This window comes from Bos mutus, chromosome 1 (genome assembly GCF_027580195.1).
Source record: "Bos mutus isolate GX-2022 chromosome 1, NWIPB_WYAK_1.1, whole genome shotgun sequence".
Taxonomy (NCBI): domain Eukaryota; kingdom Metazoa; phylum Chordata; class Mammalia; order Artiodactyla; family Bovidae; genus Bos; species Bos mutus.
Window position 1 is genome coordinate 117,284,805 of NC_091617.1, and position 17,484 is coordinate 117,302,288.

Genomic DNA, 17,484 nt, shown 5'->3' on the forward strand with positions numbered 1-17,484 from the left:
TGTCTCTGCTTTTCAATATGCTATCTAGGTTGGTCATAACTTTCCTTCCAAGGAGTAAGCGTCTTTTAATTTCATGGCTGCAGTCACCATCTGCAGTGATTTTGGAGCCCCCAAAAATAAAAGTCTGACACTGTTTCCACAGTTTCCCCATCTATTTCCCATGAAATGATGGGACCAGATGCCATGATCTTTGTTTTCTGAATGTTGAGCTTTAAGCCAACTTTTTCACTCTCCACTTTCACTTTCATCAAGAGGCTTTTAGTTCCTCTTCACTTTCTGCCATAAGGGTGGTGTCATCTGCATATCTGAGGTTATTGATATTTCTCCCAGCAATCTTGATTCCAGCTTGTGCTTCTTCCAGTCCAGCGTTTCTCATGATGTACTCTGCATAGAAGTTAAATAAGCAGAGTGACAATATACAGCCTTGATGTACTCCTTTTCCTATTTGGAACCAGTCTTTTTTTCCATGTTCAGTTCTAACTGTTGCTTCCTTACCTGCATACAGATTTCTCAAGAGGCAGATCAGGTGGTCTGGTATTCCCATCTCTTTCAGAATTTTCCACAGTTTATTGTGATCCCCACAGTCAAAGGCTTTGGCATAGTCAAGAAAGCAGAAATAGATGTTTTTCTGGAACTCTCTTGCTTTTTCCATGATCCAGCGGATGTTGGCAATTTGATCTCTGGTTCCTCTGCCTTTTCTAAAACCAGCTTGAACATCAGGAAGTTCACGGTTCACGTATTGCTGAAGCCTGGCTTGGAAAATTTTGAGCATTATTTTACTAGCATGTGAGATGAGTGCAATTGTGTGGTAGTTTGAGCATTCTTTGGCATTGCCTTTCTTTGGGATTGGAATGGAAACTGACCTTTTCCAGTCCTGTGGCCACTGCTGAGTTTTCCAAATTTGCTGGCACATTGAGTGCAGCACTTTCACAGCATCATCTTTCAGGATTTGAAAGAGCTCAACTGGAATGCCATCACCTCCACTAGCTTTGTTTGTAGTGATGCTTTCTAAGGCCCACTTGACTTCACATTCCAGGATGTCTCGCTGTAGGTCAGTGATCATACCATCGTGATTATCTGGGTTGTGAAAATCTTTTTTGTACAGTTCTTCTGTGTATTCTTGCCACCTCTTCTTAATATCTTCTGCTTCTGTTAGGCCCATACCATTTCTGTCCTTTATCGAGCCCATCTTTGCATGAAATGTTCCCTTGGTATCTCTAATTTTCTTGAAAAGATCTCTAGTCTTTCCCATTCTGTTGTTTTCCTCTATTTCTTTGAATTGATCACTGAGGGAGGCTTTCTTATCTCTTCTTGCTATTCTTTGGAACTCTGCATTCAGATGCTTATATCTTTCCTTTTCTGCTTTGCTTTTCGCTTCTCTTCTTTTCACAGCTATTTGTAAGGCCTCCCCAGACAGCCATTTTGCTTTCTTGCATTTCTTTTCCATGGGGATGGTCTTGATCCCTGTCTCGTGCACTATGTCACGACCCTCATTCCATAGTTCATCAGGCACTCTGTCTATCAGATCTAGTCCCTTAAATCTATTTCTCACTTCCACTGTAGAATCATAAGGGATTTGATTTAGGTCATACTTGAATGGTCTAGTGGTTTTCCCTACTTTCTTCAATTTCAATCTGAATTTGGTAATAAGGAGTTCATAGTCTGAGCCACAGTCAGCTCCCAGTCTAGTTTTTGTTGACTGTATAGAGCTTCTCCATCTTTGGCTGCAAGGAACGTAATCAATCTGATTTTGGTGTTGACCATCTGGTGATGTCCATGTGTAGAGTCTTCTCTTGTGTTGTTGGAAGAGGGTGTTTGCTATGACCAGTGCATTTTCTTGGCAAAACTATATTAGTCTTTGCCCCGCTTCATTCTGTACTCCAAGGCCAAATTTGCATGTTACTCCAGGTGTTTCTTAACTTCCTACTTTTGCATTCCAGTCCCCTATAATGAAAAGAACATCTTTTTGGGGTGTTAGTTCTAAAAGGTCTTGTAGGTCTTCACGGAACCATTCAACTTCAGCTTCTTCAGCGTTGCTGGTTGGGACATAGACTTGGATTACCGTGATATTGAATGGTTTGCCTTGGAGACAAACGGAGATCATTCTGTCATTTTTGAGATTGCATCCAAGTACTGCATTTCGAACTCTCTTGTTGACCATGATGGCTACTCCATTTCTTCTGAGGGATTCCTGTCCGCAGTAGTAGATATAATGGTCATCTGAGTTAAATTCACCTGTTGCAGTCCATTTGAGTTCGCTGATTCCTAGAATGTTGACATTCACTCTTGCCATCTCTTGTTTGACCACTTCCAATTTGCCTTGATTCATGGACCTGACATTCCAGGTTCCTATGCAATATTGCTCTTTACAGCATCGGACCTTGCTTTTATCACCAGTCACGTCCACAGCTGGGTATTGTTTTTGCTTTGGCTCCATCCCTTCATTCTTTCTGGAGTTATTTCTCCACTGATCTCCAGTAGCATATTGGGCACCTACTGACCTGGGGAGTTCCTCTTTCAGTATCCTATCATTTTGCCTTTTCATACTGTTCATGGGGTTCTCAAGGCAAGAATACTGAAGTGGTTTGCCATTCACTTCTCCAGTGGACCACATCCTGTCAGACCTCTCCACCATGACCTGCCCATCTTGGCTTGCCCCACGGGCATGGCTTAGTTTCATTGAGCTAGACAAGGCTGTGGTCCTAGCATAATTATATTGACTAGTTTCCTGTGAGTATGGTTTCTGTGTGTCTGCCCTCTAATGCCCTCTTGCAACACCTACCGTCTTACTTGGGTTTCTCTTACTGAGTTTAACTTGTATTAAAAAAATTTTTTTGAAGTCTAAAGAAGAATAAAGATCAGGGAACTTAAATACATTTTTAGTAGTACTTTTATTGAAAAATTTTTAATTCTTAGGGGCCTCCATTGTGGCTCAGTCATAAAGAATCCACCTGCCAGTTCAGGAGACATGGGTTCAATCCCTGATCTAGGAAGATCCCAAATTCCTTGGAGCAACTTAAGCCTGTGCACAGTTATCGAGCCTGTGCTCTAGAGCCCAGGAGCCGAAACTACTGAGCCTATGGACCCCCAAATCCTGAAGCTCAAGTGCCCTGGAGCTCTTGCTCCACAGCAAGAGAAACCACTGCAATGAGAAGCCCACACAGGGCAACTAGAGAGTAGCCGCCACTCTTCAAAACTAAAGAAAAGCCCATTCAGTAACAGAGACCCAGCACAACCAAAAGTTTAAAAAAAATTAAAACAAAATTTTAATTCTCAGAATGATACACACATAACTCTCCAGAAAACTCAGCTATTCAAAACTGCCTAGTCCCCAAAGGACTCAGGTAGACAGGCTGAGGGTTTTACCGATAGGCTTGGTCCAGAGTCCTTTTTTTTTTTTTTTTCTTCTGTCCTTTTCCCTCCATGCTAGTGAAAGAAACATGAGAATTTCAAGGCACTAGCTAAGCCAGCTCTCTTTTTTCTCGGTAATATTATATCTAAATGGAGTTTTTAATCTCCACAGGAAAACATAATACTTCTTTGTAGTTCTCACAGCCTTCATGATTAGGAAGATCTGTCCACTGTTATATTAAAGCCTTCCTACTATACTTTACATACTGTTCTCTGTACTTTTTTTTTTTTTTTTAATATATGTTTAAATCTCGCTTTAGCTTACCCTTCCATGGTTTCCACAGTGATTGGTAACTGTCATCTCTTTTCCTTTCTTTCCCTACAAGTAGAAAATACTTTGGTACAAGGGTGTAGTACTATATTGCCTCTAGTTTAAACATACTCGTTTTTAAAACCACCGTGACAGTTATGCTCAAACCTACGTACTTTCCTTTACAGCAAAACGAGCAAGCCGAGCTTCACCATTAGTGTGGTTACTTCAGTGAGCTTTGCAAACTTTGAGAACAATGTTTTAATTATAAAAGCAGAAGAAACCCACTGTTTCTCGGCTTTGCAAAATAGTGTATACTCTTTCAAGATGAGAAAACAATGATATGCTTTATGGCAATAAAACACATATATTGGGTGACTTCGTCACTTGAATATTAATGGCTCTTTATATAGTTCTAGTCTTCTCTGCCCAGGAACTCAAATGACTTAATTATGTTTGGTAGCCATGAGTCCGTAAGAGTCTACTTACTATAATAGGGAAACATGGGAAAAGTCATTTCATTTTCTTAATGGGCCTAAAATAAAAAGGAACATCAGGAATATAGATATCTGCATTAATCAATTTACAACTTTTTATAAGATAATTTTTTAAGTGTAGTGTAAATTGTTTCATTAGAAATAATTATGTAACTGTCAGAATGAGAGGCCATGCACTTTTATTGTACTTGAAGCTAAATTGATGCTTTTTAGTTGCAAAGACCACAATTTTCATCTTCCTCTACTGCCATTATCATCTCTAGTCTCACAGAACAGTCTGCCCAATGACCAGCTACAAAGAGAGGCAACACAGAGAAGGGTTTTTGCCCTTTCTCACAAACTTCGTGAGATCCTTTACCTCTTTTATTCTTTATTTTTCTTAGTCTTTACTCTTTTACTTTGAACTCTGATCCACCCATTTATGTATGGCATTGTGCTGATAGGAAAACAAAGCAAATTTTAAAACCTTTTCTAGCTCTTTTTACAAAGTCAGTGCCTCCGTTGTGTTAAATATTAAATACTTGGAATGATCTGTGTTGTGTGTTGAACAAAGGGTAAAGTTGTAAAGTTTAGAATGCTCTCAGGCCATTCCATTCTTGAAAATCATTTAATTCATAAACTCATCAGGCTACAGAAAGGAGTATCCTAGGGGGCAGGGGGCTATTCTGCAGAAGGGAAGTTCCTTTGGGTGGCTGTCTGTTGGAACCATTTTTCCTTGAAAGTCCACCTTCTTCTGGAAAGCAAAACTCCTAGTATGATTCAATAGCTAGAGCTGCAGAAATGTGCATAAGAAAAGGCACATGACTGCAGAATGCTCTGGAGTGCTTGGACATGGTTTGGATGGCAGAAATTATCTTTACTCCTTTTCTACCGAAGAGGGGTTCCCTGAGGTAACCAGAGGTGTGATGGGCAAAGCAAATGGAGTTTTTTTAATACCTGCATGCCGATGTTGTGATTGTCATAAATCCAATGAGAAGTGGATGCCTGTGGCTTTGAAGGAATGTGCTTAGTGCACAGAACGAAAAGGCTTCTCAGTTAACTCAAAGGCTAAAATCACACAGATTAAAATTCAGAGAATGAGGAAAAGAAAATCCAGGGAAGTCTTTGAGTTTCACTGGAGCAAGTATAGATGGTTAGGATTTGATTTTCTGGCATGGTCTGCAAACCATATGCTTTTAGTCCAAATAAATAAAAAGCCCTTACAAAGCTCAAGTGAGTGTAAGTCCTGCAGCAAAATAAAATTACTTGATTTGCAGCAAGACTGTTCCACAATACATAAACTAAAAGAACTGAGAAAGGCCATAGATAACTTTTTTCAGTACTTAAAAAAATGAGCGAGTCACCATGTACTTTCCAAAAGGAGAAAATTATTTGTTTCACAATATGAGCAATATAATTAAAAAATTTTTTTAATGTTTAGGACCTCAAGGGTGTAATTATTTGGTATCCCTTCCCATGCCTTTGATTCTTCCACTCTTTGCCTAGACATAAATACCAAATTCCATGCCTTTCTTAGGCACTTGGATCAATTTCTTTTCATGCCAAACCTCGAAAGCCTCCTCCCCACCCCTTTTTTTAATTTAAATTTTATTTCTTTGGCCATGTGGTGTGGTTCAATTCCCGGTTGGGAATTGAACCTGTGCCCCCTGCATTAGGAGCATGGACTCTCAACCTCTGGATGACCAGAGAAGTTCTTCCCTCCTTTTAAAAATTATTTTTTTGAGAAATAATTTAAATAACATAAAATTCACCCTTTCAAAGTGCAATTCACTGCGGTTTGGAATATTCACAAAGTTGTGCAACCATGGTCACCACTATCTGATTACAGAACATTTTCATCCCTCCAGAAAGAAACACATATCCATGAGGAATCACTCCCCACTTCCTCCTCCCTCTAGTCCCTGACAACTACTAATCTACTTTCTGCAGATTTGCCTCTTCTGGATGTTTCAAATAAGTAGAATTATACAATATATACTCCAGTGGACCACATTCTGTCAGACCTCTCCACCATGACCTGTCCGACTTGGGTGGCCCCACACGGCATGGCTTAGTTTCATTGAGTTAGACAAGGCTGTGGTCCATGTGATCAGATTGGCTAGTTTTCTGTGATTATGGTTTCAGTCTGTCTGCCCTCTGATGCCCTCTCGAAACACCTACCGTCTTACTTGGGTTTCTCTTACCTTGGACGTGGGGTATCTCTTCATGGCTGCTCCAGCAAAGCACAGCTGCTGCTCCTTACCTTGGATGAAGTCGCCCCTCCTGACCTTGAACATGGAGTAGCTCCTCTCGGCCCTCCTGTGCCCACACAGCCGCCGCTCCTCAGACGGGTCATGGTGGAGAGGTCTGACAGAATGTGGTCCACTGGAGAAGGGAATGGCAAACCACTTCAGTATTCTTGCCTTGAGAACCCTATGAACAGTATGAAAAGGCAAAATGATAGGATACTGAAAGAGGAACTCCCCAGGTCTATAGGTGCCCAATATGCTACTGGAGATCAGTGGAGAAATAACTCCAGAAAGAATGAAGGGATGGAGCCAAAGCAAAAACAATACCCAGTTGTGGATGTGACTGGTGATAGAAGCAAGGTTCAATGCTGTGAAGAGCAATATTGCATAGGAACCTGGAATGTCAGGTCCATGAATCAAGGCAAATTGGAAGTGGTCAAACAGGAGATGGCAAGAGTGAACGTAACATCAACATTCTAGGAATCAACGAACTAAAAGGGACTGGAATGGGTGAATTTAACTCAGATGACAATTATATCTACTACTGTGTGCAGGACTCCCTTAGGAGAAATGGAGTAGCCATCATGGTCAACAAAAGAGTTCGAAATGCAGTACTTGGATGCAAGCTCAAAAACGACAGAACGACAGAATGCTGAAGAAGCTGAAGTTGAACGGTTCTATGAAGACCTACAAGACCTTTTAGAACTAACACCCAAAAAAGATGTCCTTTTCATTATAGGGGACTGGAATGCAAAAGTAGGAAGTCAAGAAACACCTGGAGTAACAGGCAAATTTGGCCTTGGAGTACAGAATGAAGCAGGGCAAAGGCTAATAGAGTTTTGCCAAGAGATTGCACTGGTCATAGCAAACACCCTCTTCCAACAACACAAGAGAAGACTCTACACATGGACATCACCAGATGGTCAACACAGAAATCAGATTGATTACGTTCCTTGCAGCCAAAGATGGAGAAGCTCTATACAGTCAGTAAAAACAAGACCGGGAGCTGACTGTGACTCAGATCATGAGCTCCTTATTGCCAAATTCAGACTTAAATTGAAGAAAGTAGGGAAAACCACTAGACCATTCAAGTATGACCTAAATCAAATCCCTTATGATTCTACAGTGGAAGTGAGAAATAGATTTAAGGGACTAGATCTGATAGACAGAGTGCCTGATGAACTATGGAATGAGGTTCGTGACATTGTATAGGAGACAGGGATCAAGACCATCCCCATGGAAAAGAAATGCAAGAAAGCAAAATGGCTGTCTGGGGAGGCCTTACAAACAGCTGTGAAAAGAAGAGAAGCGAAAAGCAAAGCAGAAAAGGAAAGATATAAGCATCTGAATGCAGAGTTCCAAAGAATAGCAAGAAGAGATAAGAAAGCCTTCCTCAGTGATCAGTGCAAAGAAATAGAGGAAAACAACAGAATGGGAAAGACTAGAGATCTTTTCAAGAAAATTAGAGATACCAAGGGAATATTTCATGCAAAGATGGGCTCGATAAAGGACAGAAATGGTACGGACCTAACAGAAGCAGAAGATATAAAGAAGAGGTGGCAAGAATACACAGAAGAACTATACAAAAAAGAGCTTCATGACCCAGATAAACACGATGGTGTGATCACTGACCTAGAGCCAGACATCCTGGAATGTGAAGTCAAGTGGGCCTTAGAAAGCATCACTACAAACAAAGCTAGTGGAGGTGATGGCATTCCAGTTGAGCTCTTTCAAATCCTGAAAGATGATGCTGTGAAAGTTCTGCACTCAATATGCCAGCAAATTTGGAAAACTCAGCAGTGGTCTCAGGACTGGAAAAGGTCAGTTTTTTTCATTCCAATCCCAAAGAAAGGCAATGCCAAAGAATGCTCAAACTACCACACAATTGCACTCATCTCACGTGCTAGTAAAGTAATGCTCATCTCCAAGCCAGGCTTCAGCAATACGTGAACCATGAACTTCCTAATGTTCAACTGATTTTAGAAAAGGCAGAGGAACCAGAGATCAAATTGCCAACATCCGCTGGATCATGGAAAAAGCAAGAGAGTTCCAGAAAAACATCTATTTCTGCTTTCTTGACTATGCCAAAGCCTTTGACTGTGTGGATCACAATAAACTGTGGAAAATTCTGAAAGAGATGGGAATACCAGACCACCTGACCTGCCTCTTGAGAAATCTGTATGCAGGTCAGGAAGCAACAGTTAGAACTGGACATGGAATAACAGTCTGGTTCCAAATAGGAAAAGGAGTACATCAAGGCTGTATAGTGTCACCCTGCTTATTTAAGTTATATGCAGAGTACATCATGAGAAACCCTGGGCTGGAAGAAGCACTAGCTGGAATCAAGAGTGCCGGGAGAAATATCAATAACCTCAGATATGCAGATGACACCATCCTTATGGCAGAAAGTTAAGAAGAACTAAAAAGCCTCTTGATGAAAGAGAGTGAAGAAAAGATCTTCAGAAAGATCTTCAGGAAATGAAGATCATGGCATCTGGTCCCATCGCTTCATGGCAAATAGATGGGGAAACAGTGGAAACAGTGGTAGACTTTATTTTGGGGGGCTCCAAAATTACTGCAGATGGTGATTGCAGCCATGAAATTAAAAGACGCTTACTCCTTGGAAAGAAATTTATGACCAACCTAGATAGCATATTGAAAAGCAGAGATATTGCTTTGCCAACAAAGGTCCATCTAGTCAAGGCTATGATTTTTCCAGTGGTCATGTATGGATGCAAGAGTTGGACTGTGAAGAAAGCTGAGTGCTGAAGAATTGATGCTTTTGAACTGTGATGTTGGAGAAGACTCTTGATAATCCCTTGGACTGCAAGGAGATCCAACCAGTCTATCCTAAAGGAAATCAGTCCTGGGTGTTCTTTGGAAGGACTGATGCTGAAGCTGAAACTCCAATACTTTGGCCACCTGATGGGAAGAACTGACTCATTGAAAAAGACTCTGATGCTGGGATGGATTGAGGGCAGGAGGAGAAGGGGACGACAGAGGACGAGATGGCTGGGTGGCATCACCGACTCGATGGATGTGAGTTTGAATGAACTCCGGGCGTTGGTGATGGACAGGGAAGCCTGGCCTGCTGCGATTCATGGGGTCGCAAAGAGTCGGACACAACTGAGCAACTGAACTGAACTGAACTGATACAATATATGGCTTTTTGTGTCTGGCTGTGGCCCTATGGACTGTAGCCCACCAGGCTCCTCTGTCCCTGGGATTCTCCAGGCAGGAATACTGGGGTGGGTTGCCATTCCTCAATCCAGGAGATCTTCCCCACCCAGGGATGGAACCCATGTCTCTTACTTATGTCTGTCTCCTGCATCGGCAGGCAGGTTCTTTACCACTAGCAATGGCACCCCACTCCAGTAGTCTTGCCTGGAAAATCCCATGGACAGAGGAGCCTGGTAGGCTGCAGTCCATGGGGTTGCTAATAGTCAGGCACGACTGAAGGACTTCACTTTCACTTTTCACTTTCATGCATTGGAGAAGGAAATGGCAACCCACTCCAGTGTTCTTGCCTGGAGAATCCCAGGGACGGGGGAGCCTGGTGGGCTGCCGTCTATGGGGTCGCATAGAGTTGGACACAACTGAAGCGACTTAGCAGCAGCAGCAGCCACCTGGAAAGCAGTCTTTCAGTTAGCATAGTGTTTTCAATGTTCATGATATAGCAAGTATCAATACTTTACACTTTTTTAATGACTGAATAATGTTTATTGTATGGATATGCCTTTGCTCTTTATGGTATTTGATTTTTTTCACTCCTAGTATCCCTATGCAATTAGTCTGCTGCATTTTATTTTATTTTACAGTGGTTATGAGAGAACCTCTGACAGATCCAGTAAGGTATTTTCTACAATGATGGTTTTCTAGAATTGCATTCCCAGGTACAGCTTAGAAAAATCTGAGAATAATTTCTTCCTCACCAGTTATGAGTAGAGTTATTCTCCAGTGAATTGAACATTTCATTTCTAGCCTAATTCAAAAGTTATACCAGGTAGGGAGCTAGTTGGCCAAACTGTTGAAGGGACTTTTAGCTGAATCAGCTTGAAAGAAAATTAGATTTGTATTATATCCTTTTAAATTTTAATTTAAAACATTTTCTGCTAACATAAGGACATTATGTGGGCATTTTACAGACTTAGAGAAAATAGAAAAGCAACTAAGGATTTATGTCTTGCTGTATTCATTTTGTATGTTTTTCACATTAGAAATGTGAAAAAAGTTTTTTATACTTTTTAAATTAAAAATTTATAAAAATTTTCTATAGTGGAATGGAGAAAAATGCATTTACTTTTACCTAAATTCACTCCTCAGAGTATTTCTATATTAATTTTGAAATAGAGGATTGGGGACCTCCAGGACACCATTTTCCAGATAATACAGCTGCTGTGGCCACTGCCTTCTGGACTTGTAAGCTAGTGGAGGGAATGAAAAGCTCTGCAGACAACACTGATTCAGTCAGAGTGTGCTTAGGCATAGGTAAAGGTATGACAAATAAGGAACTCTGCGTACATATATGAGGGAGTGAGTAATTCTCACTAAGGGCATCAGGAAGGCACCTCTTTCCCCCTTGACCATTTTTGTTGTCTTGGTAATTGCACCCCAGTTTACATTTGGAGAACAATTTCTTTCCAATTGAATACAGTTTGGTGTAAGTGTCAGACAAGAGACCACGAGCCCTACACTCTTCGTGCTGAGCCCATCAGTCTCTCTCCTGGGACTTTGAAACCTGAGGACTCAGAAGGGTTGGCACAGATTCATTTTAGCAGCAGCCCTGCAAGATGCTCAATAACCTGTTCCATGGCCTCACAAAGATGCTCCTGTTCATATCCCTTAAGGACCTGGCCTCAGAGCTGCCCCTTGATTCTGCAGGGTACCTAACACATGTCCAATAAATTCCTTCTCTGCTTGAGTTAGCATCTTAATTATCCTAAATACTACAGAGGATAATGGTATAACTAGATCCATTTTATGGCATTGCATACTCTAGCTCATAAAATGGATTTTTGTAGAATAGCTCTGCACATTGTCACATATCTAAAACTCAGGCATTACTTTAGAATATGGATTGACTGCAATATAGGATCCAATTTCAGTCAATCAGTCTGATCAGGGAGACAAGTTTCAAAACGTAACATCTTAACATTTTCTTTCTAGTGCTGTAGTATTCCTTTTACTTGCTTTCTCTGTTTCCTCTATCATGTCTATAAACTGTTTGCTTAGAAACAGTTTTCCTTATGATAATCTTGTGATTTCACTGTTATCGTTTTAGTTATTATAATAGTATATTACACTTTGCTTGTAGAAATAAGATAACAACAAAGCTGTAATTGTCAAATGAAGCAGCACTTTGAATGGTACCTGATGTGTGTGTGTTAGTCACTCAGTTGTGTCCAACTCTGCAACCCCATGGACTGTAGTCTGCCAGCCTTCTCTGTCCATGGGATTCTCCAGAATCCCATGAATACTGGAGTGGGTTGTGATTCCCTTTTCCAGGGGATTTTCCTGACCCAGGATCCAATCTTCGTCTCCTGAATTGCGGGCAGATTCTTTGTCATCTGAGCCACCAAGGAAGTTCAGGGTACCAGGTACATCACAGTTTTGAAAAATTATGAACAAATGAATGTGTAAATAAGAGTGATGAGTGAATAGTATATGCTATATTCTCTGTGGAACTTCAGGTAAGGAAAAAGCACCTCAGACTGGAGTGGTCAAAAAAGTGACTCTGAGTTGCTGAGAGAAGGGCAAGATTTGAGCAGATAGATGACAAGGCAGGTATTCTGAGCAGGAGAGAAAGATGAGCAAAGGCACAAAAGCGGAAAATGGGAAGCTGCACTTTTGTAGGCTGGAGCTGTGGTGTGGATTGCGACTGCTGCTTTTGTAGGCCCCTGTGCTGGGTGAACCCCTGTCACCGCCAACTTAGATCTGCTTCTCCCATTGAGACCCCACTTCCCTTTTGCCTTTTCTAGTGGGGACTGATGCTCTCTGGAGCCTTGAGTATTTTCAGGAATGGGATAGGGCAGGGGTTTTCCAGTGTCATTTACTAACCATACCTTTCAAACTTTCTCCTTTCACCTTTGTTTCAAAGCTCTGCTTATGGGAGTTCCCTGATTGTCCAGTGGTTAGGCCCGCATTCTCTCACTCCTGCGGGCCTGCGTTCAATCCCTGGTTGGGGAATTAAGATCCCACAAGTCTCACAGTGTGAGAATATAAAAGCCCTATTTCATTAGAATTTATGCTGTTCAGCCATGGCCTTTTTATCACTGATAGCTGCCTTTCATGTGCTTCCTGGATCCTTCCTCCTTTCTTTTCATCTATACAATCCAACAAGTATTTGTTAAGTACCTAGTGTAGTCTGGGATCTGTTTAGGTGCTGAGAATAAAGGGGGGACAAGAGAAAATCACTGCCCTCGTTGAGATTACATTCTAATGGGAGAGTGGATAATTAGGAAAATATACGTGTACTGTAATTTCACATTGTGTTAAAAACTCTGAAAAAGAATTTTAGAATAGGAATTACGAGCGAGGAGTCAGAGTTGAGAGCTACTATTTTAGATAGACTGATCAGAGAAGATTCTGAAGAAGTGATACAGGAGCATAAACCTGACTTAAGTGACAGGCTGAGGATTGCTAGGGTGTTTGCTCATCAGAAGGTGAAACGAAGTGTCCTCTTCACTGACCCGTGGAGACTGTGCTCTGGAAGGCATCACAAAGCTTTCTGGCATGAATCATATATTGTGGAAGTGACTACTCAGATTTGTCTGTGTTTAGTAACAATTAAGAAACTGCACAGTTTAGAATAGGAAAAATGTACTCTATAGATATACGGTTTGAGTTTAGGAATGTTTCAGTGAATCACAGTAAAATAAGACATAGAGATTTATAATAGCTATCAAGAACAACTTTTTGGAAATCACTCGTCTGTGATAGAAAACAATTTTAGAGTATTAAATTGCTTTATCATGGATTTAGAAGTGAACTACACTGGGAAAAAATGTGAAGTATTTGGAAGAAGAAGGAAAAGTATATGCAAAAGCCCTGATGTGAGAATGAGCTTCACACATCTGATGGTGTGCAAAGAGGGTGATGTGGCTGGAGTTGAGGATAGAAATGATCAGAGGAATGGGCAGTGGCAAGATCATGTGGGGCCTTTAGCTTCCAAGTTTCCAAATTGGGATTTTCCAAATTGGGAAAGGAGTACATCAAGGTTGTATATTGTCACCCTGCTTATTTACCTTATATGCAGAGTACATCATGTGAAATGCTAGGCTGGATGAAGCACAAGCTGGAATCAAGATTTCCAGGAGAAATATCAATAACCTCAGATATGCAGATGACACCACCCTTATGGCAGAAAGAAAGAGGAACTAAAGAGTCTTTTGATGAGTGTGAAAGAGGAGAGTGAAAAAGCTGGCTTAAAACTCAATGTTCAAAAAACGAAGATCATGTCATCCAGCCATCACTTCATGGCAAATAGATGGGGAAGCAGTGGAAACAAGTGACAGACTATTTTCTTGGGCTCCAAAATCACTGCAGATGGTGACTGTAGCCATAAAATTAAAAGACACTTGCTCCTTGGAAGAAAAGCTATGACCAATCTAGACAGCATATTAGAAAGCAGAGACATTACTTTGTCAACAAAGGTTGGTCTAGTCAAGGCTATGGTTTTTCCAGTGGTCATGTATGGATGTGAGAGTTGGACTACAAAGAAAGCTGAGTGCTGAAAAATTGATGCTTTTGAACTGTGGTGTTGGAGAATACTCTTGCGAGTCCCTTGGATTGCAAGGAGATCCAACCAGTCCATCTTAAAGGAAATCAATCCTGAATATTCATTGCAAGGACTGATGCTGAAGCTGAAACTCCAATACTTTGGCCACCTGATGAGAAGACCTGACTTACTGGAAAAGACCCTAATGCTGGGAAAGATTGAAGGCAGGAGAAGGGGACGACAGAGGATGAGATGGTTAGATGCCATCACTGACTTGATAGACATGAGTTTGAGCAAGCTCTGGGAGTTGGTGATGGACAGGGAAGCCTGGTGTGCTGAAGTCCATGGGGGTCACAAAGAGTCAGACACAACTGAGCGACTGAACTAAACTGAACTAGCTTCCAAGTGTCCTTCTCACTGAAGTCCTCTCATCAAACTGGGATATGTAGGTGATCCATCCAACAACTTGGCTTCTTTTTCCCTTAATCTTATTTCCTAAGGTTTTCCATGTTTCTTTCAGCCATTTGCTTTCACTGCTGGCTTTCTGGCCCTTGTCTTCACTTGATCTGTTCTGCTTCTGAAAACAGTTTCAGACATCCCATCCTCTGAAATCAATCCAGCTTATAGATCAGTTACCTCCGACACTCCAGTTCTTCAGCTTCAAGGGAACTTCAGTTCTCTTACCCGAGCCTTCTCTATTTGACAGCCTCTGTGCTGTGCTGTGCTCAGTCACTTCAGTCATGTTTGACTATTTGCGACACTATGGGTCCTATGCCCAGGCTCCTCAGTCCATAGGATTCTCCAGGCAAGAATACTGGAGTGGGTTGCCATGCTCTCCTCCAGGGGATCTTCCTGACCCAAGGACCGAACCCACATCTGCATCTCCAGCAACGCAAGCAGATTCTTCACCCCTGAACCACTGAGGAATCCCCTTAACAGCCTTTGCCCATCTGTATTTCCCTCCCTCTCCCAATCATGATTGATTCACAACCCACATCTTCGAACAACCCATCACTGCCAGTATTCTAAATTCTTTGTGTTGCACCTCCTGTGGCACCTATTTTGCCCACTGTGTATGAATGCATCTGTCCATTTTTTTTCTTGCTAGCTCCTCTTAGGCTGCTGAGCCCCACAGAAGAAAATACGCTGAAGCACACAGACCATCCTGGTTATGATGATCATCAGTCTCAGTGAAGCCCTTACCGCTGCTTGCCTAGCCTACTGTTTCCCTAGTCAGCCGTCTCCCATTTTCAACAATGATTTCAGATCTTCACTGCCCTTACACCTCTGACCCACTCACCACCTCCTCTCATTCTCTGTTGATGACTGCCTCCTTCACCGAACAAACAGAAGTGATCGGTTCGGAATTCTCTCCACTTCTGGCCAACAAACCTACAATCCTCGATGTTCTCTGCACCGATATTCTTTCTCCTATTCCAGTAGAAAAGGCAACCCTCGTGTCTAAATCGCATTCCTTCCAGTATCCTGACACTTTTGTATTTTCTGCTTTATCTGTCTTCTGGATTTCCTTTCATTAAAAAAAAAAAAAAAGCATTTTCCAGTCTGTCTCATCTTAACATCCCTTGACTCATACCCCTCTCCAGTTACCACACTCTTTCTCTTCTCCTTTTCAGTAACTTCTGAGAAAGTTTATCTTCCCTTCCTAAGCTATGCATGGTAACACTTACAGGACCTTGTGATTGTGCTCAGTTGCTCAGCTGTGTCCAATTCTTTTCGACCCCACAGGTGTAGACCATCAGACTCCTCTGTCCATGGGATTCTCCAAGCAGGAATACTAGAGTGGGTTGCCATTTCCTCCACCAGGGGATCTTCCTGACCCATGGATGGAACCTGTATCTCTTTCGCATCCTACATTGGGAAGTGGATTCTTTACCACTGAGCCACCTGGGAAGCCCTTCCAGCATCTTCCCTGTTTCTAAATCCATTGTCTGTACATTTTTCAATCCTCATCTTACTAGCTCTTTCATCAGCATTTGATAGGGTAGATCACTCTTTCTAAAAAATATACCTTCCCTCAACCTTTTTTATTTTTTCTTAACACTCCCTTGTTTTGTCTCCTCTCTCTTTATCAACATGTTCTTATTTTTCTTTGCAAGATTGTGTCCTCTACTGTCCTCTTAGTTGTAGGTTGTCCACAGAGTTTTGTCCTAAGTCACGTCTCTACAGACTTATACCTGGTAATTTAGTTCTTTCTCTTGGTTTTACTACCATCAATTTGCTGATAACTCCTTAACTGTAGATCTCTAGTGCATATTCCCCACTCCAGTACTCTTGCCTGGAAAATCCCATGGACAGAAGAGCCTGGTGGGCTGCGGTCTTTGGGGTCGCTAAGAGTCAGACATGACTGAGTGACTTCACTTTCACTTTTCACTTTCATGCATTGGAGAAGGAAATGGCAACCCACTCCAGTGGTCTTGCCTGGAGAATCCCAGGGACGGGGGAGCCTGGTGGGCCGCCATCTACGGGGTCACACAGAGTCGGACATGACTGAAGCGACTTAGTAGCAGCAGCAGCAGCAACAGCAGTGCATATTGCTTTCCTGAATTTGAAACACATGTATCAGCTATCAGCTATCTGTAGCTACATGTAGCTACATGTGTAACAGGTACAACAGATACTTCAAACTCAAGAGGAACAGAATTCAATTCATCTCTTACAAACTTGCTCTTCTTCCAGTGTTCCTTACTCAAAAAATGGCATTGCCGTCCACATAGTTGTTCAAAGGAGACATGTCACTCTTGGCTTCTCTCTCTCTCCCTCACTCACCACAGCTAGTCAATTACCAAGCCCTATTAATTACATCCTTTTAAAATGTCATTCAGGTGAGCCCACTTCTCTCCACCCAGTGGCATCCTTGCTCTTACTTGGGCTACTGTATCTACCCCCAGTTAACTGGTCTCCCTAATCCCCTAGTAGTAAGTTCCTCTTTTCCCCACTTGTGTTCCTCTCCTCCAATGTGTTTCCTCCACAGCAGCCAGAATTATCTTTCAAAGAGAAATTACATCTTTTGACTGCTTAAATCCCTTCAGTTGATTTGCATTGCTTGTGGGATAAGTCGTGGCTCCTGCCGTTATCTCTAGCCTCATCTTGAATTCTCCTCTTGCCCTGCTGTGTTCGTTCAGTTCCTTTACTTCCACTGTCTGGATCCTCTTCCATCATCTACCAAGGTAACTCATATGCATTCCTTTGGTTTCAGATTAAACATTTTCCCCCAGGAGGTTCGGAGTCCCTGCTCTGTTTACATGGTGCCCTGAGCTGCCCTTTTCAAAAAGTCAGCAGATTTTGTTGCAATTACTAGATTTATTACCTATTTTTTCTGGATTGTAGGAACTGTGTTTCTCCTTGTTTTCCTGTTGTCTG